The 12145-nt window shown below is 37.4% G+C and overlaps 1 protein-coding gene and 1 long non-coding RNA gene across 2 annotated transcripts in view; one reads left to right on the plus strand and one right to left on the minus strand.

The window, feature by feature from the left end:
* Positions 1-690, minus strand: part of LOC124590384 (thialysine N-epsilon-acetyltransferase-like) — a 139739-nt gene extending 139049 nt beyond the window's left edge. Inside the window, exon 1 of the mRNA XM_047131646.1 lies at positions 543-690. The gene's annotated coding sequence lies outside the window, so the exon portion shown is untranslated. The remainder of the gene's footprint in view (positions 1-542) is intronic.
* LOC124590451 overlaps positions 1-12145 on the plus strand; it is a 15494-nt gene continuing 3349 nt past the window's right edge. Inside the window, exons 1-2 of the long non-coding RNA XR_006976586.1 lie at positions 1-519; positions 9691-9800. This is a non-coding gene — a long non-coding RNA (uncharacterized LOC124590451). The remainder of the gene's footprint in view (positions 520-9690; positions 9801-12145) is intronic.

Genomic DNA, 12145 nt, shown 5'->3' on the forward strand with positions numbered 1-12145 from the left:
CTTCGCCATTGAGAAGTTCAAATCAAACGTGTCTGCACAGTCTGTTTTTCTCTGTTTTATATTTCCAACATTTCGTAATCATTTTTCGTGTTTGAGGCAAAATGTGATCGGAGGGTGACGAAAGCCGTCATGGGTATTGTAACGCCGGTCACAAGTATTCCGAAACTGCACTAAGTAGAGTGGCGACCTAACATAATCATGTTTTTACACTGTCGACCTTGCACGTTTAACAAATGCCGAGGCGCCCGTTAAGTCATATGGGCCATAAGTATTGCTTATATTTCAGGCTACACTCTTAGAAATATTTTTTTCGAACCACAAGGTTCCATTTCTGTTAAAAATATTTCGTTTTTACTAATCACACCAGGCAAACATGCTTCGTGTTCTGTACGGGATGTTCATTTTTTATTATCGTAACCGTAGAAAATGCGCAAATACATCAAGAGTTACTGTACCCCATCTTAAAATTCATTCGCCGTGTGAGCAAGACTTAACTACACACGAAAACAGCTGCTACAGGTAATAAATGAAAACATATTTACCTGTACAAATCGCGTCACCTAATTGGTCATCTGTCCACTTCATTACACGTATGCCAACAGTCCAAATTAATATTGTAACTGTGCAATAAGGTCTGTTCGCGAGGACTTTGTGTGAAGACTGATTCAAGTCAGTCGAGGTTACCGTATAATACGGTTTGCAGATGCGTAAAAAGTTTTCGGTCAGATAAATTACGTAGAAAGAAAATATGTAGAGGTGAAAGACTTGTTAGCGGTTGGAAGAACTGAAGACAATTTAATGGAGTTACTATAAATACATACTTCGCAAGTATATGGCAATTCTACAGCCAACCCAACCCTGTACACATGGGGCAGAGGGGTGAAATTACAATAAGTGAAAAAACAGTGTATGGCCATTGGTAGTAATAATTAAAGCCAAAGTATAATATGAGGGGGGGGGGGGGGGGGGTGTTAAGAATCTTCAACGTCCACTTACTAACTTCTTGTTAAATGTTATACTTGAGTATTTTGGGGCGGGTTATTTAGTGAGGTGCTTTATAATCTTTTAAAATTAAAATTTTGCTGTATAAATGAACCATCAGAAATATATAAATATACCATCAGTATAGGGGCTTTATATTAAACAAAAAGCTTACCTTTCCATTTGTTGCACATTTTAGTGTTTTCAAAGAAACTAGAGAATTCGGTAGTTGTTACTCCCCATTAGAAATGGAAGACAACAGCAAAGCAAATTTTCGTAACTGTAGTAAAATTGTGTACATGATATGGATTTTTGAGTTCAGTATTCCATGCACCTGGGATACGCAGGGCACAGTTTTACTTATTTCTACAGAATATAGCAAAAAAGCTTTACAAGGGCAGCAGGCTACATCCAGAGTATCAATAGATACATAATGTGTTTTCAAGTCATTAAGTCCTTAGATATGACCACCTGCCATTTTGATCAGAATATTGAAAAGTCGAACACCCCCCCCCCCTCCCCCCCACGCCAACCATGTGTATAATCTTGTTGTAACAGTGATCGTTTGAAATTATATGTAATATTGGTCCAGTAAAATACATGCCTAGAACTTATCCACAGCAAAAACAGTTTAAGATTAAGATATTTCCTGTCAGATTAAAACTGTATCCAGGACCAAGACTCAAACTCCAGGACCTTTGCCTTTCGCAGTTAAGTGCTTTTTTCCTGGCAGATTAAAACTGTGTGCCGGACCAAGACTAGAACTCAGGTGAGGTGCAAGCACTTGCCGACAAAAGGCATACAGTTTTAATCTAGCAGCAAGTTTCACATCAGTGCACACTTCCCTGCAGAGTGAACCTCTCATTCATACAGTTTAAGATGTTGTTAAAAAATTAAGTTGAACTGTGATTCACGCAACCACAACACACAGCAGAGAAATAATTGCCTCCTTGTCTAAGAGTCAACAGGTTGCATTAGACATAAAACAAGAATTAATGTATAGAACATAGCCACAAGTCACATATTGTTTAATATAATAGGCATCTCTCATCCAGTGAGGTGGAAAAATCACAGTTTCAAATATGTCAAGAAAAATATGATCCTGAGAGTCCTCCTCCACTTTTGTTTTCAACTCAGATCTATGTCTGTATCAGGACTAGTTATTGAATATCATTACCTGTGAGCTTACAGTGTTGCAAATATTTGCAGTTACACTGATTTCTTTCATACCTGAATGATGTCAGGTAAATGTTAATAAATTTGTATTTCAATGTTTTTACTTAAGTTTTATTGCAATACATTCACACCATTTAGATGCTTTACTATTTCACGTGGAATTTTCTCGTATTGTTATGAAGCCTGATGCAGAATGAAATTTTTACGTTACAGCAGAGTGTGCACTGGTGTGAAATTTCCAGGTAGACTAAAACTGTGTGCTGGGCTGAGACTCAAACACAGGTTCTTTGCCTTTCAATTGCAAGTGAGCTACCTAAGCACAACTCATGACCCATCCTTGCAGCTTTACTTCTGCCAGTGGGAAGGTAGGAGATGAGGTACTGGCAGGGCAGAAATAAAGTTGTGAGGGTGGGTCATTAGTCTTGCCAGGGTAGCTCAGCTGATACAGCACCTTTGAATGGCAAGAGGCTTGAGTTTGAGTCTCGGTCAGGCACACAGTTTTAATCTGCCTGGAGGTTTCAAGCCTGGTACATGTTAACCAATAACTAAAAACCAGAGGAAAATTGCATCTTGTCTACCTAGTACAGAATGATGATAGAGAGAGCAGAACACAAAAAAAACAAATAAAATCAACTGTCAAGGGAAGATGAATATGCAGCAGTTTTAGTGGCTGGTGAAAAATCCTTGCAAAAACAGGAATTCTGTTTACTGTTCAAGTTCAGAATCTTTGGAGGAGTGAGCACACATTGTCATTTCAGGCAGGTTGTGGGGAGAACAACCTGAAACTGCATCTAAAAGTGGGGGCAACATCCATTGCTCTTGCACTGCAGCATGAAGCACAGAGTAAAATATTTAGGGAACTACAAAGTAAAGTAAATGCTTACCAAGGAATGAAGTATAATCCAAGAATATAAAAAAGCTGACACAATTCCTACTCAGGATACTTGAAACTGGTACGTGAAACTTAGGATGAAAAGTCGTAGTCTTTTAGTTTAAACCCATGTACATTCTTGGATACATTGTGCTCATTTCTTGGGAACATAAAAGGATAATATAATTTGTTATTAACCGTTTACAGAAAAAAAACAACCAACTGGAATGCATCTCATGCTGAAGATTTTAAAAACAAGGATTATGAGATAGCCTTGTCAATGTATTCACAGCCAAATTCCCCAACATCAATAAAAATTAAGCTATCTTAAAACATTGTATCTGTATGAACTTTGTTTGTTATTGAACAGGAAAACTATACTCTTAAGAAGCTCTTAATGTTAGTTGACGTTTTTGGATTCAGCCGTTAGTTTCTAGATCCGTAGAGGAGACCAGAGCACATTTACATGGATTTCTTTTCAGTATTTCCCATTTACGCATATCATGGAACACAATAATGAGTAAAAAAACACACTACAAAACTTTTCAAAATATGTTTTATTGTAGTAAACAAAATTATAGTCTAACTTACACCAATTAACATGATAAAACAAAATTTTACTGCCAGTAATAAAATTTTTTGCTGAACTTGCACTTGGTAGCTTAATATGGTCTATAAGGAAATTTGACTGTTAATTAAAGGTCTATTCATCATCATTGCCAAGTTGCAGCTTACCCACACAAAAAATAATGTGTCTCCTGTAGCACTATTGTCATAAGTCCATCTTTTACATCCAAGGCACTGCACCCCTGGTTTATTTTTGACTGGTTGTACCATTTCTACAGTAAACAAAAATGCAGTTTTCACCCTCTTCATCTAACTGCTGCAGGTTATATGAGAAAAGAAGAACTGGATGGGACCCTCATTAGAGAGGAGTGTTTGCTAAAAGATGCCTTTGAAGGATTAATGTGTAACAGGAGATAAAGAAGAAAGAGGAAAAATAAGATGATAGATGAAACAAAGGGCAGCAAAAAGTATGCGGACAACAAGATGGCAGAAGATTAGGGCATAGAGAGTTACAAGAGAAAATATCTGTCTTTGGCCAGATTGCTAGAGATGATATGAGGAGGAGGCCTATCCACATTTTTCCTCATTCTTGCTTTTAGAAATTTGTTGCCCTTATCCGTCCATATTCACATAGAATTAATATTTTGTGCTCGAGATTGATTAGGTTCAGGTGGCATTTTTAGCAATTTCTACATTTCATTTTCCTGTGGCTTTTTGATTGTGTTTCCAGGTGCTGCTGTCTTAGTTTCCTTGACTGGGATATCAGTTAGGTTGGCAGTGCAAAATAGTGCATATGCCCCAACACAACTGCACAAACAGGCATCATTGCCATGCTGAACACTGCTGCATATGGGCCTCAACGCTTTTTATCAGGGAGGAAAGCTGGAATTTTCACACCGTCCCATTCTGAAAGGCTCAGTGGATCAACACAAGTATCCATATATCCTTGGGGACTATGTCCACTCCCACATGCAGTTTGGTTTTCCTTGGCATGGTAGCATGTATCACGAGGACAAATCAACATGTCACACAGCTTGCAGTGTACATGCATGGTTCGAAGAGCACCAGGATGAGTTTCCTATACTCCCCTGCCCACCAAAATCGTCGGATTTAAACACAATCGAGAATCTGTGATACCACCTTGATCAGACTACTTGCTCTGTGGATCCTCAAACGAGATACCTAGTGCAGCTGGCCACAACACTGGAGTTAGCAAGGCTCCATGTCCCTACCTTCCAGAGCCTCACTGACTTTCTACAGGAGTCTGCACTGTGAAAGGTGGTTATTCAGGCTTTTGACAGGTGGTCACATTAATGTGAGTGGACAGTATATGTTCTACAGTAAACAAAAAGGCGTTCGCTCAAGTAGTGCAAGAAGTTTGTGAGAGCCCTCAGTAGATGACAGTACTGATATTCCATTGTCAGTAGTGTTCTAGCAAGTATGGATCCCAGAAAAAGTGCTCTGCATAAACATGCCCTGTGCATAAACGTACCCTGGTCACCCCTATTATGATAAAATATGGCTGAGAACTGCAGGCGGCACAAATACTTTATTCGGGCTGCATGCAGCCCACAGGTGTAGTTTGACGACCACTTGTTTAAAGTAAATCGAATGCTCAAAAAATGTGTTCTTACAATGAAACTGAAAACTCGTTTTCCTAAATGTAGATTCATTCCGATTTTACATGCGGAAAAAAGTTTTGTGAGGGTAACCCCCCCCCCCCCCCCCCCCCCCCACACACACACACACTGATTCTGTGTTTCAGACTTGTGCGGATTATTGTAAGAAGGCAGAAAAATATATGTAATTAATGGTCTCATGTTGTGTTATGAGAGCTTTATTCGCTGCCATGATACAGGCAACATGGTTGAAAGAAAATAAAAAAACCTACATTGGATCAGTTGTGCCAGTCAACAAAAATCCACATTGGTTGACAATCTATTGTGGTCTAATGGCAGAATTATGGTAAAGTAAGAGCTGGGTACCAGCATGAAAACTGCTCCTATAGTTACACAAAAAAGGTGAATGTACCAGGCAGAGTTAGAGATATGAAAGAAGGGAACTAGCTTTTTGGCTTATTCGTCAGCCTCAGATATTTAAATCAAAACATCATGACATATTCATGCTTTTTTATGACTTAACCCTACTTCCCCAGTGCATTAAGCTCTCTTAGATCCAATCCCTTGTCTAGTGACAGGTCCAAGAACAATAGATACAATTTCATGTGCTTTCAGAGAGTCTGATGCATCTAAAATAGAAAATATCCAAGAATGGGGATGCATCTATAATAGGAAGTATCCTAGAGTGGGGAAGAATGCATCCTAAACTTTAATGACACATTGTGTCATATTGCATGACATGACAAATGCCACGTTGTGATGGCATATGCAAAGTTATATGACATGACATCATATATCATATACCGTATTACATGACACGGGTGTGAATACTAACTAGTAAAAAAGTGTGAATAGGTCAAGATGTTTTGATTTAAATGTCTTTGAAGTGGCTACATAAGTCAAAAAGCTAGTTCCCTTCTTTTACACCCATAACTATGCCCAGGGCATATTCGCCATTTTTGTGCTGTGGTAGGAGATTTTTCACTGTGAATTAAGTACATTTTAGCCAACTGTTTTTCAGTGAATGATTAAGTGATGCATAGGGACTTATTAAGTTAATCCTTGTATCAGAGATATGAAATTTTACCTTGGGGAGTTAACATTGTGAATTTGTAGCTGACATATACAAGGTTCTGAGTTGGTCATTGGTAGAAAAGCGTGTGATTTGTATGGTATAGCTTGATGGATCCTACAAAATAAAGTGTGGTTAATACAGCCAAAGAAATTTGATGATAAAAAATCTGCTCACCAAGCAGTGGTGGGAGAGCACACACATAAAAAGTATTACATATGCAAGCTTTCGGAGCTCCTTCTTCTGGCAGAAGGGTTAAACAGAAAAGGAGAGGAGTCAAGGAAAAGGACTGGTGAGGTTGAGGTAAAGGAGTAGAGTCCGAGAAAGTCATCCAGAACCCCAGATCAGGGGAGACTTTTTCTTCACCTCTCTTCCTTCCCTTTCAATCCGCCTCCCAGGAGATGGAGCCACTGGCTCCGAAAGCTTTCATATATGACACCTTTCATATGTGTGTTCTCCTGCCGTCGCTTGATGAATAGATTTTTTATTTGTCCAATTACATTACACTTCCAAAAATTGATTATTTTTGTTGATAAAAAAAAGGTAGGACAGACAGTACTAAATGAGGGACAAGAGGAAACCGTATCTTGAGGGCTATACATTGGGGATTTCCTTTCGGTAAGTTGGAGATTAGATATTTAATGAAAGGCTATGTTGATAAATCTCGCTAAAATGAAAACTAATTTTCTAACAATTTACCAGGAGAGGAGCGGCATTTAGAAGATCTCTCCATTCGCTTAAGTCAAATACTAAATGAGCTTGTGTGGACGTGAACAAAGAGAGAGTTATGATGTATTTCTCCAATATAAAGCCAATGCTGAAAAATCTCCCACCTACCAAGATAATCAACTATGATGAAACAAACATGTCATATGATCTGGGCAAGCAGCGAATAGTTACAAAATGAGTGAGTAAGCAGGCTGAAATTTATGGATTCATCGATAATGATGGCAGCAAGTGCAGATGGTAAACTGCTTCCTTCATATGTCCTTTATAAATCTGAGCATTTGTGGGACACATGGCAAGAAGGTGTTCCACAAGGAATTCATTTCAATAAGAGTGGATGGTTTGATCTACCAATATTCGAAGACTGGTTCTTTGCAATCACTTTTCTGTATCACAAGAAGCAAAATGGGCCAACAGTGGGAATTGGGGACAACTTATCCAGTCATGTTTCTTTATGCATTATCGAAGAGTGTAAGCTGAACAATATTACATTTGTTCTCCTTCCACCTAATAGCATTCATCTCCTCCAGTTGCTGGATGTAAGTTTCTTCAGACCAAGTGCTGCAGCATGGTGAGCTGTATTAACTGAATACTGTCTCACACAAATTGCCTGGTAACAAGGAGGGCTGGCAAAACAACACAGAAGCATGAACTTCCAGTTTCGAAGAATTCATAATTTAGCATGGACTCCAATGGGAGATCCTTATGATAGTTTTCACAATGAAAGCTTGTTTCAAAACCTGGCATGAAATTCAAAAAGATTCTGGTTGTATGTGCAGTATGATAGTGGCAAGACACAGTCAATGCCTTTTTTGTACAGTACCAATGGTGACAGTGCTCCTAAAGCAGAGTTACTAAACACAGCCTTCTAAAATTCCTTCACCAAAAGCAATAAAGAAATATTCCAGAATTTGAATCAAAAACAGTTGCCAACACAAGCATCATAGAAGTACATATCCTTGAAGTAGAGAAGCAACTTAAATCTCTTAATGGAGGCAAGTCTTCCAGTCCAGACTGTATACCTTCCTTTCGAGAGTATGCTGAGGCAATGGCTCCATACTTAAAAATCACATACAACCCCTCACTTGACAAAAGATCCTACCCAAAGACTGGACAACTGCACAGGTCACATCAGTATTCAAGAAAATTAATAGGAGTAATCCACTAAATTACAGGCCCATATTAGTAACATCAATAAGCAGCAGGATTTTGGAATAAATATTGTGTTCGAACATTATGAATTACCTCAAAGCGAACAGTCTATTGACACACAGTCAACAAGGATTTAGAAAACATCATTCTTGTAAGTGTGAGGTCATCCACAAGTGCTAAAAGGAATCCCCTTAAACTTCGGTTACACAGTAAATCTGTCAAATCTAAATGTTGTAAATTCAACCAAATCCTAGGAAGTTCTAAGAAGAGCAGCACATTTTGTATTATCGAGAAATAGGTGAGAGAGTGTCATGGACATGATACAGAATTTGGGGTGGACATCATTAAAACAAAGGTGTTTCTTGATGCAGCAGGATCTTCTTAGGAAATTTCAATCATCAACTTTCTCCTCCACATGTGAAAATACTTTGTTGACGCCGACCTACTTAGGGAGAAATGATCCTCATAATAAAATAAGGGAAATCAGAGCTCGCATGGAAAGATATGTGTTCATTTTTTTCAGTACGTTGTTTGAATGGAATAATGGAGTATTAATGTGAAGGTGGTTCAATGAACCCTCTGTGACTTACACAGAGTATCCATGTAGATGCAGATATCACTTATGAGCTGTGACTTCCAGAAAAAAAAATAACAATAATAATAAAAAAACAGTGTGGGAACAAGTGACAGTGCTTCTAGCAGTGATGAAACTGAAGACAACCCATCATTCAATGAAGTTTTACTGCTGAAAGAAGAGGCATTTTTTTCCATGGACTATAAACACATCCGAAAATGAGAAGAAGACAAGGCATTATGCTGGAGTGGCCACAAATGTTGGTGCAAGCAATGTATGTGTGAAATTTTTGTGCCGCGTAAGAACAGGAGAAATGTATGTGTGTTTCCTAATGTTCCTGATGAAGATTCATCACAAAAATACCAAGTTTCACGAGTACTTCCAACACCAGTTGAGAGCAGAGGGTTGTTTGTTTCTAAAGAAAATGAACTTTAGACTTGTAGGTCATTGTATCTTTATAGACAATGTTTGAAGCGTTTGCAACTTAATTTTGCTTTTGAGTAAGAAAACTGATTTTGACTTTTTAGTAGAAGTTATTTGTTTTCTTTCTGTTTCTAATATTTCAGTTTAGAACTTTAAAGATTTATAATTTAATTTGTTACAAAATAATAACTGATCTTTACCTCAATCCTTATTACTTAATCATAATGATGGACAACCTTAAATGTGTTAAAAGTCTCTAACATCAAACAGGAAGTATGCAGATTTAAAAACAAATAAATAAAAAAATGTTCAGTTTTTGTTCGAATTCTCCCATATACTTTGAAACTTCAGACAGAGCTTTAAAAAACATACGTGTCTGGACTCACCCCAATTCATGGAGTGATTGACACTTTTCGTCTGTCTCAGGTACACATAGGCTCTCTATTTTTAGGATATTTTATTTGTTATACATATACTCCACCACCACAGTAATGAACAATGCAATCTCACAAAACCTATGCAATTACAGTGGAAAAAAAGGGTCCAAAAGCACGCTGTTTGACGGTACTTGTGTGGCTTGTGACTCGGAAGTGGTGACTGGAGCAATTCGTTAGAGGGGCTGGTGCTGCTCCATAAAGGGTATGTTGTTGTAAATAAACATAGGAGTCAATGATACTTCACTAACGTTGTATTACTTCACTAAGTTTGTAGTGAACCTGTAAAAAAAGCAACTTTCGTGTAATTCACTATAGAAACAGCTGATACTTACGTGAGGTAACCACAATAGCATGACAAGTGCCTATAAAGGCGAACAGCTATTGAATGCCATAGATTTTGTTTTATTGAAATACTGAGTGGGTGTACTGCAGTTCTTATAGGTGGCAAAACACCATTTTAGTAGCATATTGTTGCAAACAAATGCTATGAGTTCAAAAGTGTGTCTAAGGAATGTTCTCGCCAATAAGGAAATAAAGTATCTTTCATTTATGGCTGGAGTGATAATTTATATAGTACCAATGTTGAACTTATGTGACTACTAGCCAACACAGCAATGTTTCACAATTGCTAAATATGCATGTGAATTGGATATGTATATCCTAATCAGGGGTATCTCTACAAATGGTGTCCGGATGCAAATTCTGGCTCCTCATTGCCCTCTCTGAAGGAACAAGATTTGAAGCTATAATAAACCAAATAAAATATGAATGAAGAACACTCACTCGTTTTTGTTTTTTGCTTTTATTGTTTTAAATTTTAAATTTTTTTTTGTACTCAATACAATTACAAAACTTCAGAAATTATGACATCTTTTTGGATACTGTGCAGTAAGAGTATGAACTGGTTTTCTGAACCACCAGTTTGCGAAGGGGTAAGATACAACTGACCACGTGAAAAACGTTCTGATTGTAAATCAGTTCTAAAGTATCTGAATGTCCGACCTTAAGCACTGTTCATTGTTAATGCAAACAAAACCTTTATTGGGAATTAGTCACTTAAAATGAGTGGGTAAATTTATTCCAAAATATCTGAATGTCCAACCTTGAGCCTTCCTCATTGTTACTGCAAACAAAACCTTGATTCACTTAAACTGAATGGGTATGGGGATCACCAATATACAGGATATGAAAGAGACCTCTCCAGCCGCTGGATATGTGAGGATAATAGTTTCAGTGACATTATTTTGCATAGTATTAATATGCAAATGAGTAGCATTACAAAGTTTTGGACAATTCAGATTAATTAGTAGTATTCTAATCAAAAACTGATAAGCCATAAATACAGCTTTCCTAACATGTAGGTTGTCTATTAAAACAAACTCCAAGGAAGAAAGCAACAGCATATTACAACACATGTGTGAGAAATAGTTTGTCTAATGGTGTATATGCCCTACCATCATAGTTAAAACCATTGCGAGAAAGCAAACAAAGCCACACATTTTCACGGTACAGCCCAGCACAGCATTTCTTTCTCACAGTTTAGTCTTAACAGAAAACCTTACATTGTTGTTTTTAAGAAATATGCCTGTGTATATTCAAATGTTTGTTAGAGTAAAATGTAAAAAACTGATTAAATTGGCCAAGATCTTTTTTGAGATTTTTGCCAACAATGTTTGCCCTTTAAATGTTATTACTGGTACCGATTGTCAGATGAATCAACTGTCTACTGCTTGATTCTCTAATAAATGTATACATTTGAGTGTTACTTGTTGAATTTGTAACTTCATGTATGATCTGTCACCTTAATGCATGTGTGTGTCAACTTTACCTTGTAAATACTTTGCGGTTTCAGTTTTCTCGGAGTTAATTACTTTTGTTGTTCTGCTATGCAGTGTCGTGTGACCATTCCATTGGACATCTTCACCTTGTAGCAATGTGTGGGTGATGGAAGAGAGCTCCATCTGTCCAAGCTACTGAATGACATAAACAGATTAAAAACAACTCCTCTGTATTTTACACCCAATGTTTTTTGTATACAACTTCAATTACAATGATGAGTGAACAGAAATTGTAGCTCATCACTAACAATTACAACATAGAAGTGTCTTGCCTTGAAATTAGCAACTAAACAAATGAAAATCCTTTTAATTATTTTTCAGTTGCTTTTTCTCACTTATATTCTTGTGTATGCCCTCCGAGAGCGTGCACAATAGGACGTTCTACACTTAATAACTACCTAAAACATATTTTCATTTCTCACGAACATCTTTCGTCAGCCTAAGAGGATAAGAGTGGAACAAATTATTCTGAAGAATCCCAGTTACACCACAGTGTAAACACTGATAACACCTGGATTTAGCAAGAGGATGTTACAGAACAAAGAATTTGGTTCATCTTGTATTGTGAACATCTAGCATTTTTCCTATAGCAGCAGAATGAGTCTGACTGACTTTCAAATAGGAAACTCTGAAAAGTAAAAATGGTATTCTATTTCTGAGAGATGGAGAGAAACAATTTCTTGAATCACAAGCATGTAATTAATGGTTA

Source organism: Schistocerca americana, chromosome 2 (genome assembly GCF_021461395.2).
Source record: "Schistocerca americana isolate TAMUIC-IGC-003095 chromosome 2, iqSchAmer2.1, whole genome shotgun sequence".
In the NCBI taxonomy this organism is placed as follows: Eukaryota; Metazoa; Arthropoda; class Insecta; order Orthoptera; family Acrididae; genus Schistocerca; species Schistocerca americana.